Genomic DNA, 20,901 nt, shown 5'->3' with positions numbered 1-20,901 from the left:
AAAAAAGTCATACTTCCCCTCTCACCCCCAGCATTCCAAGACTAACTTACCTGCTATTTACATAGCAAACAAAAATGGGTCTGATAATGGCATTCATTAACTCCACATCTAGCTTAGTCCCAAAATACACAAAGAAATCAGGGGAGTAAAGGATTGAGTGTCTCTCCTTCTCTCTCTTTTTACACACACACACACACACACACACAGAGAGAGAGAGAGAGAGAGAGAGAGAGAGAGAGAGAGAGAGAGAGAGAGAGAGAGAGAAAGAAGAAGAAGAAGAAGAAGAAGAAGAAGAAGAAGAAGAAGAAGAAGAAGAAGAAGAAGAAGAAGAAGAAGAAGAAGAAGAAGAAGAAGAAGAAGAAGAAGAAGAAGAAGAAGAAGAAGAATCAAGGCATAGAAGCAGTGAAGATCCACATCACTTTCATCTTCTCTAAAGCTCAGCAAAAATTGAAGCAAAACCCTTCCCCTGAGTCTTCTGAGGTATCTCTCTCCTCTCACATTTTGCCTTGCATTTTGAGGAATGAAGTAAGCAGCTAAAGTATTAATGGTTCTCTAGCATGACTGCCAGTTCCTTATGGGGAAACCCTCCATAGGGAACAGAGTAGAAGTACATAGGAACCAATAATACTCAAAGTAGCCAGGTTTAGAGGCTCCTTTTAGTTTCATTGCTTTCTCTCTTTCTCTCTCTCCACTATGTATTAAAACAAAAATCCAACCCTAACCTAAATGAAACTAGACAATAATGATGTGTGTGTTTTCTGATAAGGTTCACATTTGCTGGCAGGGCTTCTGTGTTTTAAATGTCTCATGACAAGCAGAAGTTCAAGAGCTGCAGATACAGTGATAAAAGAGGCTAAGTCTATTGAATTTTAACCTGGTGTCTAGCTATGAAAGACACATGGATGTAACTTTCAGGAGTGCTTTTGCTGTAGTGCTTTGAAAGGCTATCCCCTATCAAAATAAATAAATAGAAAACAAGATGTGTGTTGAAGTTGTGCTTTTGATTAGTCAACTAATCACTGACCAATTCACCAATCAAATATTGTGAAATATCTGAAATGATTGAATATTCTGAAAGCACTAACTCTTTAAAGCAAAGAAAGGGTTTGTCTTTGACTGACTCCATTATTTAATGTCTCACTGCAGCAGTATTTCATGTGCTTTACTTCAAGCAGTACTTTCAGTTCTTTTGACAGCTTGACAGCTTTCCCCCCCTACACTTGAGACCAATCCCTCACAGGAACGCACTGCTATGATGTTCTATGCCTGCTACAGGGGTAAGGGGCTAGCGGCCCTTCTTTGTGCCCTTGCCCACCACAAGTCTCTCCTGGGAATTTCCTGAGAAGTGGAGGCCTTTAGGAAAGGCCTACAATGCAGGAAGCTGCAGCAAATGTGTGTGTGTGTGGGGGGGGACGACAACCATAGCTCACCAAGTGTACTTTCTTTTTTAATTTATCTATGATACATAATAAGAGAAAAGCACCACCTTTTTTGCTGAGTTCTCTGCATGTGCTAGAGAGCTTAGGGATGGGGTAAGTAGCAGAGTTGGGCTACTATACATAATCATTTGAGATCCTGTATAAATAATAATAATCCAGGATTGCTTTACACAATATAAATTAAAACAAATATAGTATAGCTATATTTAAAACAAAATCAGATTATAAATCTGAGGAAGCTAATCTGCACCCCCCCCCAAATAATTCTTCCTCTGCAGGACCCTATCAATTCACCTGTGATTTGGCAGTCTAGCACCCTGATGAAGATGCAAACTGCTCAAACTCAGCCCTCAGATTGATTGATCAATGGGGGATAATACCCCCCCCCCCTTCTCAGCTAATCTGCATGGATCAGCTTTGGGGCTGTGCACCTGTGTGCATGCATTTGTGAGTGTGGGGTGGCCAGAACCACTTTTGACTGCCATGTTGTCCTTGGAGGGTTGGCCAGAGGTGAACATGCCTCTCAGGTTAGTCACCCCTCACCATAAACAGGGCATAAGACCAAATTTAGAAGTATTAAAGGACACAGGAAAAAAAATGTACCCAGGGAAACTTGAAGACAGCATTTCACAGATGGGTGGGAACACTGAAAACAGCCTCTCTTGTGTTTCCTTGTACCTCACCTGGGGTCATTTGGAAGAAGACATTTGAAAACCTAGTAACTGCTGGCTATTAAGCCAAACCAAAACTTATTGACTGCTGTTGAGCACGCACATAGCATCATGTGGTACTGAGGCTTGCCTTGTGGCATGGTATGTGGAGGTGGAGAGAAAGGGCCCTTGGGTTCCTGGAAGTGCTTCCACAGTTCCTTGGATCCTGGCCATATTTTTGGCAGGATGCTCTGAACTAAAAAAAAAAAGGCTCATTATAGTTTTCTGGGTTTTTTTTTTTTAGAACTTTAAGATGATGGAAGTATAGAGACAAACAGAGACAGACAAAGAGACAGAGAATGTGTATAAGAGAGATCTAAGTGAGAAAATGCTTAGCTTGTGGGAGTTTGTCTACATTGCACAGAATTAAAAACCCCTTAAGTTACATCTTGACATAGTTTCATAATTAACCACCAAGAACATTGGAACCTATGAAATAATCTTTAATTTATACAGTATAGACAATATTATTGGATAGATGGGGAAAACATTTTGCTTAATTATAATCAAATGGCAGAAATAAAAACGTGATATGTTGAAAAGCTTCGGACTGCAACTCTCTGATTAACCACAACTGTTGTTGTCGGGTTTATTTTTTTTTAAAAAAACCCAATTGTCTTACCTAATTTTTTTTCTTTAATTATATTTATATATCATCTTTCCTCCAAGGAGCTTGAGGTGATATACATACGGTAGTTCCCCTCCTCCCCATCTTATCCTCATAACAACCCCGTGAGGTAGGTTTGTGTGATTTTAATTGTGGCAACTGCTGATCAACAGACATTTTGGACTTTAAAACCACAAAAGTTGGTTTTGACTGATCTCGAAGACATGAACTTTAAAAGGCAATTAATATCAATAATGAATTTCAGTGGGAGGGAGTTATGCATGTGCGTAAGAAATTATAGGATTAAAAAGTTCTTAACTTGATCGAATCATACTCCATGTCAGTTACTTCTAAGTAAACGTGTTTTCGTATTGCAATGATAGTCTTCAAATAACTTTTCATAATATCCAAAGTTCAGTGGTTGAAATCCTCACGGGAATTCACTCAATCAGTCAGCAATTTTCTAAATGCATTTAGTGACTGAATTGACCCAAGAATACATAAAGCCACCATAACTACCAGTACTTGTGAATTTTGGAAGAGGTCCAGTTAAATATGTATAACTTAAAGTTTTATTCAGATCAAGAAAACTTACATATAGCATGCTTAACTAGAGGCACAGCCTTTACTTTTATCAATTTTTTACTGTAAACAGCCTCAGTTCTGCTTTGACTTGAACCAAGTCCAAGTAAGCCGTTTCATACACCAGCTACATCGCCAGCTAAAACTGAAGCTGGTAAATTACTCTTCATATTAGCTTTAAAAAAATATAGGGAAGTAGAATAGCAGCTGGTCCTTTGCATAGAAAATAACCATTATCTTTAAAAGACCCTAAAGAGAAGATATAGGCTGGTCAGCTAGCCGGGTCACTTTAATATTTAATGAAGTGTATTTCCATATCTGTCAAACGATAGGCTAAACCTTTAAGTACTAAAATCTACCATCATCAGTAAAATGTCCATCTAAATGTTGCAAAACTGACTGATGAGTTATGATAAAAAGAAATCAGCTTTCAAAACAGAAAGAGAAGATAATGAAAAAACTACATGATGAATTCTCTTGCAGTGGTAAACCAAGCAGAGGGGGGACTGTCATAAAAAAAGGCCAAATGTTTTTTTTTCATCTCCATCAAGGTCACTTTACTGATGATATGCTCAATAATATGATAATGCATTTAACCACTTTCCTTGCATCTGACTTCGACCTTATCGCAAATCCAAATGGCCATGTTTAACAACCCTGGCCTTTCAGCATTTCCCTGAACAAAGATAATTAAGGAGATGTACTGCCCCCTACTATCACAGGAATTGAAAGACAAATAAACTTTTAAGAGCACGGTCAGGTGTCTTTTGCAGTAATGTACAACATTTAAGCAGAGGGCAACATTAATGAAATAATGGTTAAATAATTATAAAAGGTTAACTATGTTAACTGTGTTACATAAGGCAATTTTGTTTTAGTTAAAAAGAAAGAGCATTAAAAGTGTTGGAGACTACATTTTACAGCTCCCCGGGCAACATTCCCCTCCTCTTAAAATCAGTTTATGACTGAAAGAGGTGTTCTGCAAAAATTAGCACAAACAATCTGGACATGGCTACTTTCAATAAACAAGTTCATTTTAAAACTGAAATTTGCAGGACAGCTACATTTATTTCTTTTGTCTAAAACAAAAATGTACCCATTTGCAAAAGGCTTTGTAACACTTGCTTCTCACTTTCTTAGTAAATCTTTTTTTCCCCAAACGTCATCCACAAGAAATGACTACTCTTGATTCTTGCGCTAATGCAGTCATAAACCTAAGATATAACCCTCAAACATATGTAAAATCTACTATATATTACTCTGGCTACAGTAGTGTGCAGGTCCTCCTATAGCTTACCTGGCACTTTTATCCACCATGATCCTTTCTTATCAGTTCACATCTTGAGAACAAAATAACAACACAGCCATAAAATACAACCGAAAGATTGCACCTATCCCCCCTCTTTTTTACCTATTTATTGGTAAATTTCCTGTCTGCCTCTCATGCAGTTAAGGCAGCATACAACATACAAAAAACAAACTATGATAGTCAGGGTTCTTAAAAAATTACAGTACAAACCAGTGTGCCACATGACTAATTTCATACACCCAGCAGGGGTTGCGGCTTAATAATTTTCAATAAAATTTTAACTAGCTTGAATTATTAGATGAATGTCAGCAAAGTCTGATAGAAAAAGAACCCAAGAACTACCGTACTAAATAAAGAGGTGAAATCAATGCAATGAAAAAGGAGATATTAAATTTTTTTAAAAAATCAGCAATATAAAAAAATTAAAGTCACTTCCTTTTTCACTTTTTGCACCAGCATAGCCAACATGGTCACTGAGCTAACATTTAAGTTAGAATCGATTAATAAACCTGTGGGTTTCTTCTAATATCTAGCCAACCTGCCTTCCTTTCACAAATGATTGCCTCCTTCCCAAATTTTTTTGAACTTCAGAAAGTGTTTAAAAAGCATTGTGCGTAGCATGGGGGACGGACGGACGGGGGACTGCTCTTTAAAGAAAAAAGTAGTACCAAAAACTGTGGGGGGTTGTGTGAGAGAGAAAAGATCTAGATCTGTCTGTAATTACTTACACCTGTTTCTCCAGGACTAACGATACAAACCTATGAGAGTAAGCCTAACCAAACTCAGTGGAACTTACTTCTGCATAGACATGTATAGGATTGCACCGGACAATGATTTGCTTTTTTACAGTTACCCCTTACATTTAAAATAAAATAATTAAAATTGGTAGAAAGGCATGCCATTTATCGTTATAAAACTTAGAAAGTGAAACTGCTGACCATTCACAAAGTACTGTGGAGATACCACTTTTTAAAACGAGTATATATTATTGACACACCAATCTTGTCCTACTGAAATCACACGAATCAACTATTATCACCCTTATTCTAAATATATTTCACTCAGTAATAAACACCACTATAGTAGGTGAGGCTCAATCTGTGCTGTGCAAAAAAAGGAAAAAAGAATCCCTAAATACTTTTCTATGATTATGATCCAAATCTGAAGCTCCACCTATTTCACATGACTTTATAATGGTGTTCCACTTTTGTTTTCCCACCTAGCTGTTTTGGGATATTGTCTTAAAAGCTTGGGTGTTGGTAGTTGTTGCATAATGACTCTGGAGAATAAAAATTACAATCCAGTCCAATACCCTTCATTGGCAACACTTTTGCAGGTAGTGGCATATGCAAGCTTTCAAGTTACACAGTTCAAAATGGAGAGCAGCTTCTGCAAATACCTTAAATGAAAGAAGCACAGGAGTTAATACTGTACTGCTCACTGTGAACTTATGCCTGTTCTGCCATATTGCACTAAACAGAATGCATCTGGCCATTTTGATGCACAGACCTTTCTCCCAAAAAAGTAAATATGCACTGTTACTTCATGTACTTAGTAAGTAATGAAAATTTGAAAGGTTAATTAAATTTGCTTGAAATATTGTGAATATTTATAATCCAACTACTGAATTAGTTCAATGCAGTTTCCTATTTTCAGAAAAAGGAGGGTCATTAGGACGCAGGCCTAAAAAAGGTTGGGAAACAAATATAATCAAAATTTCCCATCAACAGGCCTTTAAACTAAAGCTGCTGTGCAATTCATTTGCAATTTGTACATATTTCTCTGCAGAGCAATATTTAAATGGACCCCTTAATAAAAGAATAATGAGCTTGTATGTTGCTGCAAAAACAAGATGCAAATCTCCAGTCACTCCTTATTCATTTCAATGGGGCTCAAACAGGTCCCAGAAAGACTTTACAGTGGGTTGTGCTCATAAAAAAACTGTTCTACAGTGAAAGGGAAAACAAAGTTCCAAAGTTCCCAAGTTCCCATTCAGAGGAAACGAATTCAGGCTATCATATTCTGTATATACATGGCATCAGCATTTATTTCTAGAAAGGTTGGTTAAATTTGCTAGTCACCATTGTTTAGTTCAAAGAATGGGCTGAAAAGGAAAAGTAAAAGTTATAAACAAAATGTGAAGTTCTGTATTCTGATCCTTTAATTGCTGATCATAGCTGAAAAGGGGTCTTTTTTCAGCTAATTGTATAAGTCTTGTTAAATCTTTTGAAATGCACTTCAGCAAATGCAAAAATACAGCTCTGAATAGGTTCTTTAATTTGGGTCATTTTACATTACTTGCAGTAGTGATGGGTGCTTAGCAACCCTTCTCTTGTGAATCTTCTAAAGAACTGAATACCTGGCATAAAGCATGTAATCTGTCATACACCATTAATTATCAGGATCACTGTATTTAGACAGCTACTATCACTTCAAAAGAGAAATTCTTTCCACTTTAAACTGAAATTACTTTAAATTTCTGTGTCCAAATCTGAACTGGGGAAGAAAAGAAACAAAAACTTTTAGTGTTAATAATAACAAACAGCTAATTAAGTAAAATATCTACATAGGCTTCCCCCCTCAAAACTGTAGAGATTTGTAATGTGAATTGCTAATTTATGAAATTATCTGAAAAAGGAAACTGCACTATGTAACAATCAGCCCAATCATCTTTCTGAACGAGCAAAGTAATTTCTTTTTTAAAAAGTATAATAGCCTTACTTAATATATTATAAACATCAAAAACATGGAAGGAATATTTTTTTCTTATAGTGTTCAATAGTTTTGCAAAGTAATTTCAAAAATCTACAAAAATTGAACAAGACAGGCCACCCCATGGTTTTTAAGAGCAATTACATTATCATTAATACAAATATGCAAATTTACTGACTCACCTTAATGGCAGTCTGTAAAAAGATCAAAAGGTAACACTGACTCATTCCATCAGGCAATCAATACAAATGATATGCTGTGTATGCTGTACAAGATATATACAGATATGTATGCAGGGCTGGATGTTCCAATGCTTGGGAACTTTTCTCACATAACTTCAGTCAATTTATTTTGCTATTTAAAGGGCCTACAAGGGTAAGGCAAGTCCTACTATTTATTTCCCTTGTCTTCTACTTTCCAAATTTCTGACCAGGTCAGTAGCAGATCCCTCTTTGCCTGAAGGTCCGCAGCGTCTATTTCCCACCAAACTATTCCTGAATTGACTAAAAGCATTCTTGAAAGAATTTTTTTGAAGATGATAGCCAGAAAACAGAAACCAAGTTAACAAAGAGCAGCTGTCCAGGTTTGTTTGGTGAGGTAGACCACTATCCCTTCAAAGTTCCTCAAGATCCAGTCCGCATCTCAATTATGAAATCAGCTTGAAGTATTAGCTATATTAGTTAAAGGCTGAAGAAACATATTAACTGCCACCACTGTATGCTTATGTAAAAACAGAATGTGCATGTAATATGGAATGTGCATGTAAAAAACAGAATTCAAAAAAAAAACATTCTGTATTTTAACATGTTGTATATGTATAGTGAAGCTAAACCCAAGAATTGTCCAAAATAAGTGGAATTCTAATAAACATTTCCCTTAAAGTATTTCCAATAGCTCATAACTACCACATTAGACAATAAGCAAACAGTGGTCTCTGGATGCTTCACTCAAACATTTAAAGTTGGAGAACAAAAGGTTTATTTTTGAAAATGAAAACCTTGGCTTGTAGAACCCCAGACATGAATCTGCTTTCAATTACTGAAAGTATTTCCACTTCAGTGGAAAGGGATCAAATCTTCAACTACACCATCTTTAGGCAATGAATTTGATTATATTAAGCTCTAAGAACACAGAATGACTTTGTAATACAGTCATATATTCTGTGTATATCATGTATTAGTTATATGAAAGAAAAGGAGCTAGAATTATAAATAAAAAGCACTGGAATTTGCAACTGTTTACAGAAACTCTGATATGCCTTATTTTTTCCAGATACCGTAATAAATGTCAAAGAGTAATCCTGAGTTTACAGGAAACATTTAACAATTATTTCTAAATCAAACCAGCCTGCTTTCATGCTGTTTTAAACTACACTACATTTGCAGTTATAAAGTTAGCTCTGTCGTTATGGACTTTGTTTTTAAAGAAAAGCCAGTCTGCTAACCAATGTCATACATGAGGTCTGCCATTCTCACAAGCGGGTGATTCCATAATTAGAAATATTTTATACCCTGCCCTTTAAGAATGCCACGGTAGATTTGCACTAATCAAGTCCAAAAGCCTGGAGGAGTCCTGCGTAAAATCTGAGCTACATCAAAAGGCAAGGATGGCGAAACGTGGTACTCCTAAAGCTCGAAAGGAATTGCTGTGAATTTCAATCTAGGGAGACGGAACCCCATCCTCGCACAGGAATGAAATTTAAAGTGCTTCTTAAGGACAATAGGCTCGCTCTCAAGAGAACAGCTACTTGCAACAGCATCTGGCAGGCAGAGCGATCTTGCAAAGTTAAGCCTGTGCCTTCGCCAGCTCTCCCCTCACCCCTTGAGGGGTTAAAAAAAGCCACCTCATTTCAAACGCCAGCATAGCCTCTCCGCACCGATTCAAAGAGAAGCGGAGCCTCCTCCCTCCCATTCCAACGCCGTACCGGAGCAAGCAACACAGAAAAGCAGCAGCAGCAGCAGCGCGAGGAAAACCCCGCTACATTTACCTAGAGCAGCGCTCGCGGTTCTGCCTGAAATATTTCTAAGTGGCTCCACTCGAGGTGAGAAATCGCACTTTATCCCGCCTCGGCTTGTAAGGTCAACAGGGTTGCTTCGCAGTCACCCACCTTCCCGTGGCGATTCCGCTGTCTGGTCGTGACGAGCCGAGCGCAGCGCTTCCAAGTTGAATCAGTCTATAATGTATCATGTTACCGAGCCTGGCTTTCTCTTCAGGCACCGAGCAGCAATCAGACATGATAGGCTGAGGCTCCTCTGTTTACACCCAGGCGGGGGGAGGAGGGCGGGCGAGGCGTCCCTTAACCCTTGCGAGGCCACGGCTCGCCAGAGCCTCCCGCTTCCTCGGGCGATTCTTAAATCACTTCTGATGGCCACAAATGTCTCGCGCTCTGTCGCTGTTCCCGGCACGTACCACGCCAGAGTGCCTCCCCCTCCCCCTTTGAACGTATACACACACACACACACATACACACACACACTCGCGCCAGCCTAGGCTGCCAAGCTGACGCGCTGCATCAAAACACCAGCTTTTCCAAAGACAGCATATTAAGCCTTAAAGATTTGGAAAGGAGTTATATATTATTTATGGCAGTTCAAAAAAGAGAAAGAGAGAGCGAGCATAAAATCTGGTTGATAATGACGGGCGCTTTAAAAAAACCCCAAAAAACCAAAAACAACCCCGAGTGTGCGTTATACATCTAGAAGGAAAGATTTACTTCCTTCCGAGCGCTTCAATTCCAGGACTGTCGGGAAAGAATCTTTATCCTGACAAGACTGAAATTGTAGCAGCCCGTGCTGCTCTCCACATTTGCATGCCTCGTAGAAGTCCCTGAAACGGGGGATAGGAAGGAACATGCCACACGATTGTCAGTTCTTAAAACGATGCCTCTCGGGTGCAAGCTTTCCAGTCGAGATGGAGACAGCCATAACGAGATGTGATTAATACAAACATGTTGCGAGCATCTAAGGTCCTGCAGCATTTTCACACATCCAGCAGCGATCAAGGACTTCCATTGTAAAGGAATGCAGAATGCGTGAGAGAAAGGATGGGATCCACTTGCCTTTTCCATGTGTGCTTAATTCTCATTAGCATTAATGACACACACATCTATCCAGAAGATGACGGAATATTTGGGCCAGAATGCAGGGAGGTAATGATCCAGGCACCTCACACTAGCCATTTTTCTTGGGCAAGCAGCTTGCACAAGTCTCTCCTGTGAAGAAATTCAAGCTACCTCCACTGAATTTGTTCCGTGTAAAGGAAGACAAGGTTTTTTGTTTGTTTGTTTTTACTCATTGTGCACAGTTTGTTGAAGAGTTACTGCGTTCACACATGGAACTTCATTTTTGTCCCTTTTCCACAGTTATTTCTAAATTCTATACTCTGCACCATAAACACCCATCTGCTTTGCTCACAAGCAAAAGCACAAAACTGCATTACAATACTGCAATACAGTCTCTAAAAAGTCCAGTACTGTAAAAATAGAAGCATACAACTGCTTTAAAGGGCTTTCTAGTTTTAAAAATGCACAATGCTCCGGCCCACAGTCCTAGAAACCACAACACACCATTTCCAGATGCATTTTAAAAAATTTGTTTAGATGTGTCCTTGTTTTGCTTGAAAGGGTCTATCAAATGTACTATTTCAGCACAGCTATTTCCTGCACTACCTGGATGAAACCCAGTTTTATGAATATTCATCAAATCACCACCACTACAGGAACATAGGAAATATAATAACCTGAACTAGCATTCTCCAGTGTTTGAGAAATAGATATTTACTAGTCCTGTATGGAGATGCCAGGAACCTGGGGGCCTCTCCATGCTCTATACTTAGTTAGCTACAGTCCTTTTCCTTTACTGCACACCAGGTGTGTACATAGCGTTCAACCTGTGTCTCAAACCAGTCCCAACAAGGGTCTTAGGGAAGGGTGAGTAACCTGTACAGCTGAATCCTACTTGGAGCGCAGGAGAATATGAGGACCTGCCTTTCTCCAGACTGTTTCTTCCACCAATGCAGCAAGCAGCTGCCATCTGGGCATGCCTGCAAACTGGATTAAAGGACTGCAACACAGACAATTGTAAACCCATGATATTTATCCTGACTCTCCTCTTGCTCATGCAACAACAGCACCTCATCTCAGCTGCTATAACATTCTGCATGTTGGTCTTGGCTCTTGCCAATTCAGAATGCCTCCACTACATTCATCCCCCACCCCACCCCACCCCTTAGTTGCTATGATCATGTCACAGTATCATCTTCAAGGTCCATTTTCAAACATCCATCTCCTTTCATAGTTTCCTATTCTATATTATTTATATATTATACACACAGTTAAGCCTATTGGGAAGGTTCTGTTTTAGATCTGTATCCTGAATAGAAACTAAATATGACCACAATAATTCTCAAATATTTAAAAATATTACCTGACTAAATATATTGTTCATCAATATTCTATATTGAAAGGTGTAAAATAAATAATAAAGTCAGAGTCCACTTTAAAGTAAATATGTGATTCACTATTATTAAACTAATTAAAGCAAAACCAGTAATAAAGAACCCCAAAAGCTAGAAAAAAATCCAGTCATAATCACTTTGAAGTTATAATCACTATACCCACTATTATTTCCAAATAATACAGAAGTATTAAGAAATTTATTATCCAATCAGAGTTATAAAATATAGACTGGCAAAATTAAAACGACCCAATTATTTTAATTTGGCTATCAAGTACCAGGGCAACATCACCTTCTCAAGGAAAGTATGACATTTTAATTTCAAATAATGAGGATCAAGCCAATTAGCATGTGTGTGTCTCCGAACTCCTTGTCATGCAAGTAAAATGTGGTGGTTGTTTTTGTTGTTTTAAATCTTGTTGGTTGAAGATGAAATAGTAAAATAAATAGTAACACTGGAGATAGAATACCTAGATTATAAAACTCTATAGTTTCTTTTTAAGACTGCATCATGATTTTGATGATAAACTCCATTTTGTGTCAGTAGAGTGGGCAATATTTTTTCCATCTCGTAAACATCTGTATTGCACTAAATAACAAGAAGTTTCCCTAATGTCACTAAGGGTCAGGACAGACAGAAATAATGTATGTAGATACCACTGGCTGCACTGCTCTGATCCTACACAGAAATAGGACAGATACAAAGACCTAGAGATGGGGAAAAGAAGTAGGGTCCTAAAAAGGGCTCTGAGAAGGAAGCAGGAGGCTGTCATGGGGTAGTAGTGGAAGAAAGAGTAGCAGAGTAAAATGATGAAAAAAGGAAAGGAGCAAAGAGAGGAATTTAAGAAGGGAAAGAAAGTTGGGAGAAGGAATAGGCAAAGTGGAGAGGTGCACTTTGCAGAGAGTTGTGGAGATGAGAAAGGAACTTCACATATTTATTTTAAATAATTGACCACATCCTTGATGTTACATCTCTATGTTAAATTTTATAAAGAATCCACAAACTGCCCAGGAGAAATAAACACTGCAACCACATATATAGTTTCTTTAGAGTATTTATGACCTGTCGTCATGGTAATGATTCCAAGGTGGGGTACAATAAAATTGCAATAAAAACAAGCAATCATTTCAATTAATACTAGCAAGAAAGCAAGTAAAATCAATGAACAGCATAACAACTAAGGAATGGTTGCAATTCTAAACTGAACATTTAATAATCTATGAATGGTTGACCAAACCAGCCATATATTAAGCTGGTAGTGGAATATAAACAGGATCAGTGTCAGCCAGACATCTGACAGAATGGTTTTCCACATATGGGGCATCCCCATGGAGAAGGTCCTCTCCTGCATGATGCATAACTCTTGCTGGTAGGGTGCTGTTATTTAGCAGCCAGCTCACATTCAATTTCGCTCATTGCTTATATGACCACAAGGTAAATTTTAATTTAGTAAGCTGGATGTTGGAAAAGAGTAGAAACAATTATGTGGGGTAAATAAAGATTTGCAAGTTGGGGTTGCTATGCATAGACATTGAGAGCCAATGTGATTAAATAACACTGCAATACAGCATTTGTTGACCAAGAATAGTTCAAGGCTTTCAGTGTCAGATTACCATTTTATGAGGGGGGTGGGGAGAGGATTTTTCCAAAAAGTTGTTTTTTTAGGAGTCCACAAATTTTGCTTTGGGTTATCAGGTAAGCAATAAATGGTGGTCACCACTGAATCCACCACATCCTTTGTGCATGGAAGATAATTTGGTGGAGAGAGGCACAATTCTCTCTCATGTTATGCTGAGCTTTAGAAGTGGCAGGTCTCTCACACTACTTCTATCTGCTTTCAAAGCTCAGGGGCATGGAGTAGTGAGGTGAATTTCTTTTTAATACTCTGGGTTCCTGAGGTAGCAAAATCACTTCTGCTTGCTCCAGAGTACAGCTGTATAACATAAGAAACCTTTCTACCTCTCCCCCGAATAGGGAGATGGGAAGAAGAGGTTCTTGTGGCACTAAGAAGGGACTCTCTTCCTAGAGAACATATATCTGTGTGATATGTATGTGTGATATGTATGTATGTGTGAAGGCATACACAAGGGGCATGCCTATGCAGAAATACTTACCGGTAAATTTTGCTGCATCTGTGACAGTTGCAGTCCCAAGTGAAAATTACAAGTGAAAATATTAAGTTTTAGGGAGCCATATCATGTAGGAACAACATGATTAGATTTTACATTAGTAAATTTATTGATATTTCTCATTTGGGGCAAACAAGTCAAATAAGTAGTTTAGTATCAAATTCCTACCTGACTGGTAAGAAAATTGGCCCAGCACAATCAAGAGTCATTGTCATACCACCAATGCCACAAATTTTGTCCCAATACAGGTTTTGTAGCAGCTGGTTTGCTATAAACAATTCACTGCCCATCACATAAAGTCAGTAATCAAGATTTTCCAATTAACCAGACATGTCCAGAATTTAGGTGCTAAAGGAATACAGAAAGATTGCAGGACATTTCCCCCACTCCTGAATTGCTTAACACTGTTTGGAAAAAGATACAAGTGCCTTAAACAGAGGTATTAATATTTTCCAATTTCTACTGAAATTGTTATGCTTAACACATCATAGAAATGTATTTGTTGCTTTTTTTTACAATGGAATAACATTAATAGCTTATAATCCTTTTGTGATTAACCAAGACCCTGGGTCTCCTCTTTTCCTGTTGCTCCCAGCTTCCAGTTCCCAGCAGATAACAAAAATGCTCATTATTAGCTCCCAAGGGCCCCCAAAGACTTTGTTTTAATATTCTTCTAAGTTGTATTATTAAATCTCATTTCATTTCTATTACTTAGTCCACAAGACTATCCATTTTAGACCACAAATATTCCTAGTTATGATCTGGATCGATTTTTTCCTTGTTCTGCAAATGGGTGATCACCTTCCTAACCAGCAACTTTAACTAGCATGATCCTATTTCTCATTCTAATAAAAACATGATATAAAACTAATTCTCTCTCTCTCTCTCTCTCTCTGTGTGTGTGTGTGTGTGTGTGTGTGTGTGTGAGAGAGAGAGAGAGAGAGAGAGAGAGAGAGAGAGAGAGAGAGAGAGAGAGAGAGAGAGAGAGAGAGAGCAAACACTGTGTCCCATATTTTGGTTATTTTTTGCATCCCTTTCTGAATTTTTTTTTGCGATGACATTTGGGTCGGCGGCTAGCGGCTGAGGCAGTATCTGAAGAAGTGTGCATGCACACAAAAGCTCATACCAATGACAAACTTAGTTGGTCTCTAAGGTGCTACTGGAAGATTTTTTTTAAAAAAAATTATTTTGTTTCGACTATGGCAGACCAACACGGCTACCTACCGTAACTGTAACTAGACACATTAGGGGTGTCTGTAACAGGCAATGTCAGGGACAATATGTACCTAAATTATAGAGGGGTAGAATGTGCTCAGTTTCCACGCTTAAATAGCTGAAAACCATATCAAAACACCTTCCTTTTGGCTACAACTTTCTCTGCTTCCTCACCCTGAGGCAAGTAACACTTTGTCACATATTTGTAAATACCCTTCAAGTGCTCCTGTTATTGCACCTTAGGCCTATCTCACACCCTGTGTTTCTTCTTCAGCAGCCAATGCAAGGCAACTAGTCTGGGGTCCCACTTAGTCCAGAGAACTATTACCATTTTGGCTTTACACTAACCTCCTCCATCTCCTAGTCAGGTCTTTCAGATTGACTAGACTAATCAAAGGCCTGGACTGAGTCTAAAATAGACTCTAGAATTCCTCCGAAAGAGCTTAATTGGGTTGCAACTTGATTCTGAATACAATAAAAATACTCTGGCAGAAGGAACCGAGCTGACCATCCTGCTGATTTTAGAGCACACTCTACATATCTGACTATGCTTTGACTCCACTGAGCCATCTGGAGGAAAAAACCACTTGTGTTATGGTTTTTTTAAAAAATAATAATAATTTTAGGCCAAATATCAGTAGATTTGTCTCAGAGGAAGGTGTTTTTCAGATAACCAGCATATATTTCAGTACATCTACTTAGATGTTAGTAGATGTGGCACTATCAAAATAGGTTGGGACATAAACCTATATCTCACTGTCCTTTTATTTTGTCAGGTCTTGAATGCTTTGGTCTACCTAGTTCAGTTTGTTGGGTGTCTCTGAGCAGCTGCAGCTGCTATAAATTGAAACAGAAAGGGTAGGAGAAGAAAGGATAAGGAACCTGCAGGCTCTTAAGAAAGAGTTTGTACTGATCCTACAATATTTTTCTAAACTGAGATAGAATGAACAGTGAATCTTCACTATAAGATCTTAGTAGAAGCAGGGCTAAGTTCTGCTGAAGGGCTGGACAAGAAGACACTCAAATAATAATACCATATGGTGTCAGGAGTTGTCCTGTTTCTTCTGTGAATTAACAGCAATCAGCATTGAAAGTCTACAGAGCAGGTCCTATTGACTGTGGCATAAAATGGACCAGTTTAAGCCAGCAGCTGAGCTGTGCTTAACAGGCATCCTTGGTGAAAACTGGAGATGTCAGATATTTGAGAGACACCAATGTTTGTAGCACAAAGTTGATGAGGCAGCAGGACTAGACAGATAACTTTCAGGATGATCCAGTAGCCCTTGCAACAGTGTGCCATTGAGCTGGAGTTTACCTCAATGCAACGGCCATTGGATTGTCCGGCTAATTATTGCACAGTAGATAATAACGACTCCTGTGGAGAAGCCACCACCAATACAGGATGTAAACAAGGAGCAAAGAAGGCTTTATGTTCATTTTGGCCTTTTTAGGGTGGAGTATCTGATGGGGAATTTGTGCAGTTGGGAAATCTGGTTTTGAAAAACCCTGTGCTGAGGCCTCATTCCAGATGAATTTCCAAGCGCAACCTCCCAGTACTAGTAAAAGACCAGTTGCATTCCATAAATTACATTCACTCAGTGGTTCTTTTGTCCATGGCTATGATCCAGTGAGCCCTTTAGGTGCAGCTAAATACTTAAATACAGACAGTGGGGAAGTTACTTATTTTCCCTGAAAAACAGCCTAGTTCCCCACTGAGTTTGGAAATTTCAAAAGCACTTTGTGATACAGAGATCTGAAAGTGGGGAAGGAATTTTCTTTTACGGAATGATTCACCAATTATCCACAGTGTTCCAAGTGAAAAGTCAGTGGAATGAAGCAGTACAGGAAAGGATTCCACTGAAGCAAACACTGCATGTATGGAGCCTAGTCTGCCATGCTTCTAAATTGGAGCAGACTGAGGGAAATAGTTAGGGACGGACCTTTCAGCTTGGGTTGTTTCGGAATAGTTCAGCTTCATTATTACCCATTCTGAGAGCAAAAGAAGAAGTGAATCTCTGATTCAGTGCCCCAAGCTCCTCAAAGACTCTATGCTGAAGAATAACCTATGGGCTTTATTGAACCCCTTTCTTGACAGTATCTGTTTGAAATGCCTAGCTTTTTAGTGTGAATTTTCTTCTTAGACATCTCTGATACAAAATATACACAATACCAAAGGATGCCAAGAGTCAACTTCAAATAGGAATTACCAAGCTTGGATCTATATGTGACTGATATACTGACAGTGACTTCCTTGGTGTTTCCAGCCAATCACTAATAAGGCCACAGGGTGCCCCTGCCATAGAAGTGAGAAGTAGCGGCGGCAACTTCAAGGTTCTGGTGAGACCTGGCAAGAGCCCTGTGAGCTCTTGCAAGTTCTTGCAGGGCTCTAGGAGTTCTCACTAGAAACTAGAAGCCACTGCCCCACGCCCCTGGTAAGCAAGGCTTTGATGGGGGTGACAAGGGGCAGGCACAGGGTGGCACTTTCCCATTTTGGCATGCCTCCCCCTCTGTTAGACCAGCATCTCCTAAAAGGATTAACCAGAGCACTTCATGCTTAATAAAATATAGCTAACCTAAGTTAACTAAATTTAAAAAGGGATATGATAGTCTGTCTTGTGGTGGAGCCTATCCCCAGAATATACAAATTATAATTCACTGTGGAAGCAGACACCTACTGCCCGTGTATTCAGAGTACCAGGGAGATGGGCAGGCCACAGTTCTGACCATCAGTGAACTTCAGTCATACCCTGAGGAGATGTTTGTCTCCGCACATATTTATTTAATGTTTGTGTTGTTGTTTAGTCGTTTAGTCGTGTCCGACTCTTCGTGACCCCATGGACCATAGCACGCCAGGCACTCCTGTCTTCCACTGCCTCCCGCAGTTTGGTCAAACTCATGTTGGTAGCTTCGAGAATACTGTCCAACCATCTTGTCCTCTGACGTCCCCTTCTCCTAGTGCCCTCAATCTTTCCCAACATCAGGGTCTTTTCCAAGGATTCTTCTCTTCTCATGAGGTGGCCAAAGTATTGGAGCCTCAGCTTCACGATCTGTCCTTCCAGGGAGCACTCAGGGCTGATTTCCTTAAGAATGGATAGGTTTGATCTTCTTGCAGTCCATGGGACTCTCAAGAGTCTCCTCCAGCACCATAATTCAAAAGCATCAATTCTTCGGCGATCAGCCTTCTTTATGGTCCAGCTCTCACTTCCATACATCACTACTGGAAAAACCATAGCTTTAACTATACGGACCTTTGTCGGCAAGGTGATGTCTCTGCTTTTTAAGATGCTGTCTAGGTTTGTCATTGCTTTTCTCCCAAGAAGCAGGCGTCTTTTAATTTCGTGACTGCTGTCACCATCTGCAGTGATCAAGGAGCCCAAGAAGGTAAAATCTCTCACTGCCTCCATTTCTTCCCCTTCTATTTGCCAGGAGGTGATGGGACCAGTGGCCATGATCTTGGTTTTTTTGATGTTGAGCTTCAGACCATATTTTGCGCTCTCCTCTTTCACCCTCATTAAAAGGTTCTTTAATTCCTCCTCGCTTTCTGCCATCAAGGTTGTGTCATCTGCATATCTGAGGTTGTTGATATTTCTTCCGGCAATCTTAATTCCGGCTTGGGGTTCATCTAGTCCAGCCTTTCGCATGATGAATTCTGCATATAAGTTAAATAAGCAGGGAGACAATATACAACCTTGTCGTACTCCTTTCCCAATTTTGAACCACTCAGTTGTTCCATATCCAGTTCTAACTGTAGCTTCTTGTCCCACATAGAGATTTCTCAGGAGACAGATTAGGTGATCAGGCACTCCCATTTCTTTAAGAACTTGCCATAGTTTGCTGTGGTCGACACAGTCAAAGGCTTTTGCATAGTCAATGAAGCAGAAGTAGACGTTTTTCTGGAACTCTCTAGCTTTCTCCATAATCCAGCGCATGTTTGCTATTTGGTCTCTGGTTCCTCTGCCCTTTCGAAATCCAGCTTGCACTTCTGGGAGTTCTCGGTCCACATACTGCCTAAGCCTGCCTTGTAGAATTTTAAGCATAACCTTGCTAGCGTGTGAAATGAGCGCAATTGTGCGGTAGTTGGAGCATTCTTTGGCACTGCCCTTCTTTGGAATTGGGATGTAGACTGATCTTCTCCAATCCTCTGGCCATTGCTGAGTTTTCCAAACTTGCTGGCATATTGGGTGTAGCACCTTAACAGCATCATCTTTTAAAATTTTAAATAGTTCAGCTGGAATATCATCACTTCCACTGGCCTTGTTATTAGCAGTGCTTTCTAAGGCCCAGTTGACTTCACTCTCCAAGATGTCTGGCTCAAGGTCAGCAACCACACTACCTGGGGTGTACGAAACCTCCATGTCTTTCTGGTATAATTCCTCTGTGTATTCTTGCCACCTCTTCTTGATGTCTTCTGCTTCTGTTAGGTCCTTACCACTTTTGTCCTTGATTATGGTAATCTTTGTACGAAATGTTCCTTTCATATCTCCAATTTTCTTGAACAGATCTCTGGTTTTCCCCATTCTATTGTTTTCCTCTATTTTTTTGCATTGCTCATTTAAGAAGACCCTCTTGTCTCTCCTTGCTGTTTTTTGGAAATCTGCATTCAGTTTCCTGTATCTTTCCCTATCTCCCTTGCATTTTGCTTGCCTCCTCTCCTCCGCTATTTGTAAGGCCTCGTTGGACAGCCATTTTGCTTTCTTGCATTTCCTTTTCCTTGGGATGGTTTTCGTTGCTGCCTCCTGTATAATGTTACGAGCCTCCATCCATAGTTCTTCAGGCACTCTGTCCACCAAATCTAAATCCTTAAACCTGTTCCTCACTTCCACTGTGTATTCATAAGGGATTTGATTCAGATTGTATCTTACTGGCCCAGTGGTTTTTCCTACTTTCTTCAGTTTAAGCTGGAATTTTGCTATAAGAAGCTGATGATCTGAGTTACAGTCAGCTCCAGGTCTTGTTTTTGCTGATTGTATAGAGCTTCTCCATCTTTGGCTGCAGAGAATATAATCAATCTGATTTCGATGCTGCCCATTTGGTGATATCCATGTGTAGAGTCGTCTCTTGTGTTGTTGGAAGAGAGTGTTTGTGATGACCAGCTTGTTCTCTTGACAGAACTCTATTAGCCTTTGCCCTGCTTCATTTTGAACTCCAAGGCCAAACTTGCCAGTTGTTCCTTTTATCTCTTGATTCCCTACTTTAGCATTCCAATCCCCTGTAATGAGAAGAACATCCTTCTTTGGTGTCATTTCTAGAAGGTGTTGTAGGTCTTCATAGAATTGGTCAATTTCACTTTCTTCAGCTCCGGTAGTTGGTGCATAAACTTGGATTACTGTGATGTTAAAAGGTCTGCCTTGGATTCGTATCGAGATCATTCTGTCATTTTTGAGATTGCATCCCATTACAGCTTTTGCCACTCTTTTGTTGACTATGAGGGCCACTCCATTTCTACTACAGGATTCCTGCCCACAGTAGTAGATACGATAGTCACCCGAACTGAATTCGCCCATTCCCTTCCATTTTAGTTCACTGATGCCCAGGAAGTCTATATTTATTCTTGTCATCTCATTTTTGACCACATCCAGCTTACCTCCACTCATGGTTCTTACATTCCAGGTTCCTATGCAATATTTTTCTTTACAGCATCGGACTTTCCTTTCGCTTCTCATACTATATTAATGTATTTATATTAATGTATTTATACAACACTTAATTACTGTAAGAAGCATACATAAAATTGTAAAATGAA

The 20,901-nt window shown here is 39.4% G+C and overlaps 1 protein-coding gene across 1 annotated transcript in view; it reads right to left on the bottom strand.

Moving 5' to 3' along the window:
• The window catches only part of LOC118083382 (teneurin-3), a 271,449-nt gene extending 261,842 nt beyond the window's left edge, over positions 1-9,607 (bottom strand). The window contains exon 1 of the mRNA XM_060278721.1: positions 9,347-9,607. The gene's annotated coding sequence lies outside the window, so the exon portion shown is untranslated. The remainder of the gene's footprint in view (positions 1-9,346) is intronic.
• Positions 9,608-20,901: the final 11,294 nt, after the last annotated feature.

The sequence above is a fragment of the Zootoca vivipara genome, chromosome 9 (genome assembly GCF_963506605.1).
Source record: "Zootoca vivipara chromosome 9, rZooViv1.1, whole genome shotgun sequence".
NCBI lineage: Eukaryota > Metazoa > Chordata > Lepidosauria > Squamata > Lacertidae > Zootoca > Zootoca vivipara.
The sequence above is the reverse complement of the archived record's forward strand: the minus strand, read 5'-3'. Positions and strand labels throughout refer to the sequence as shown.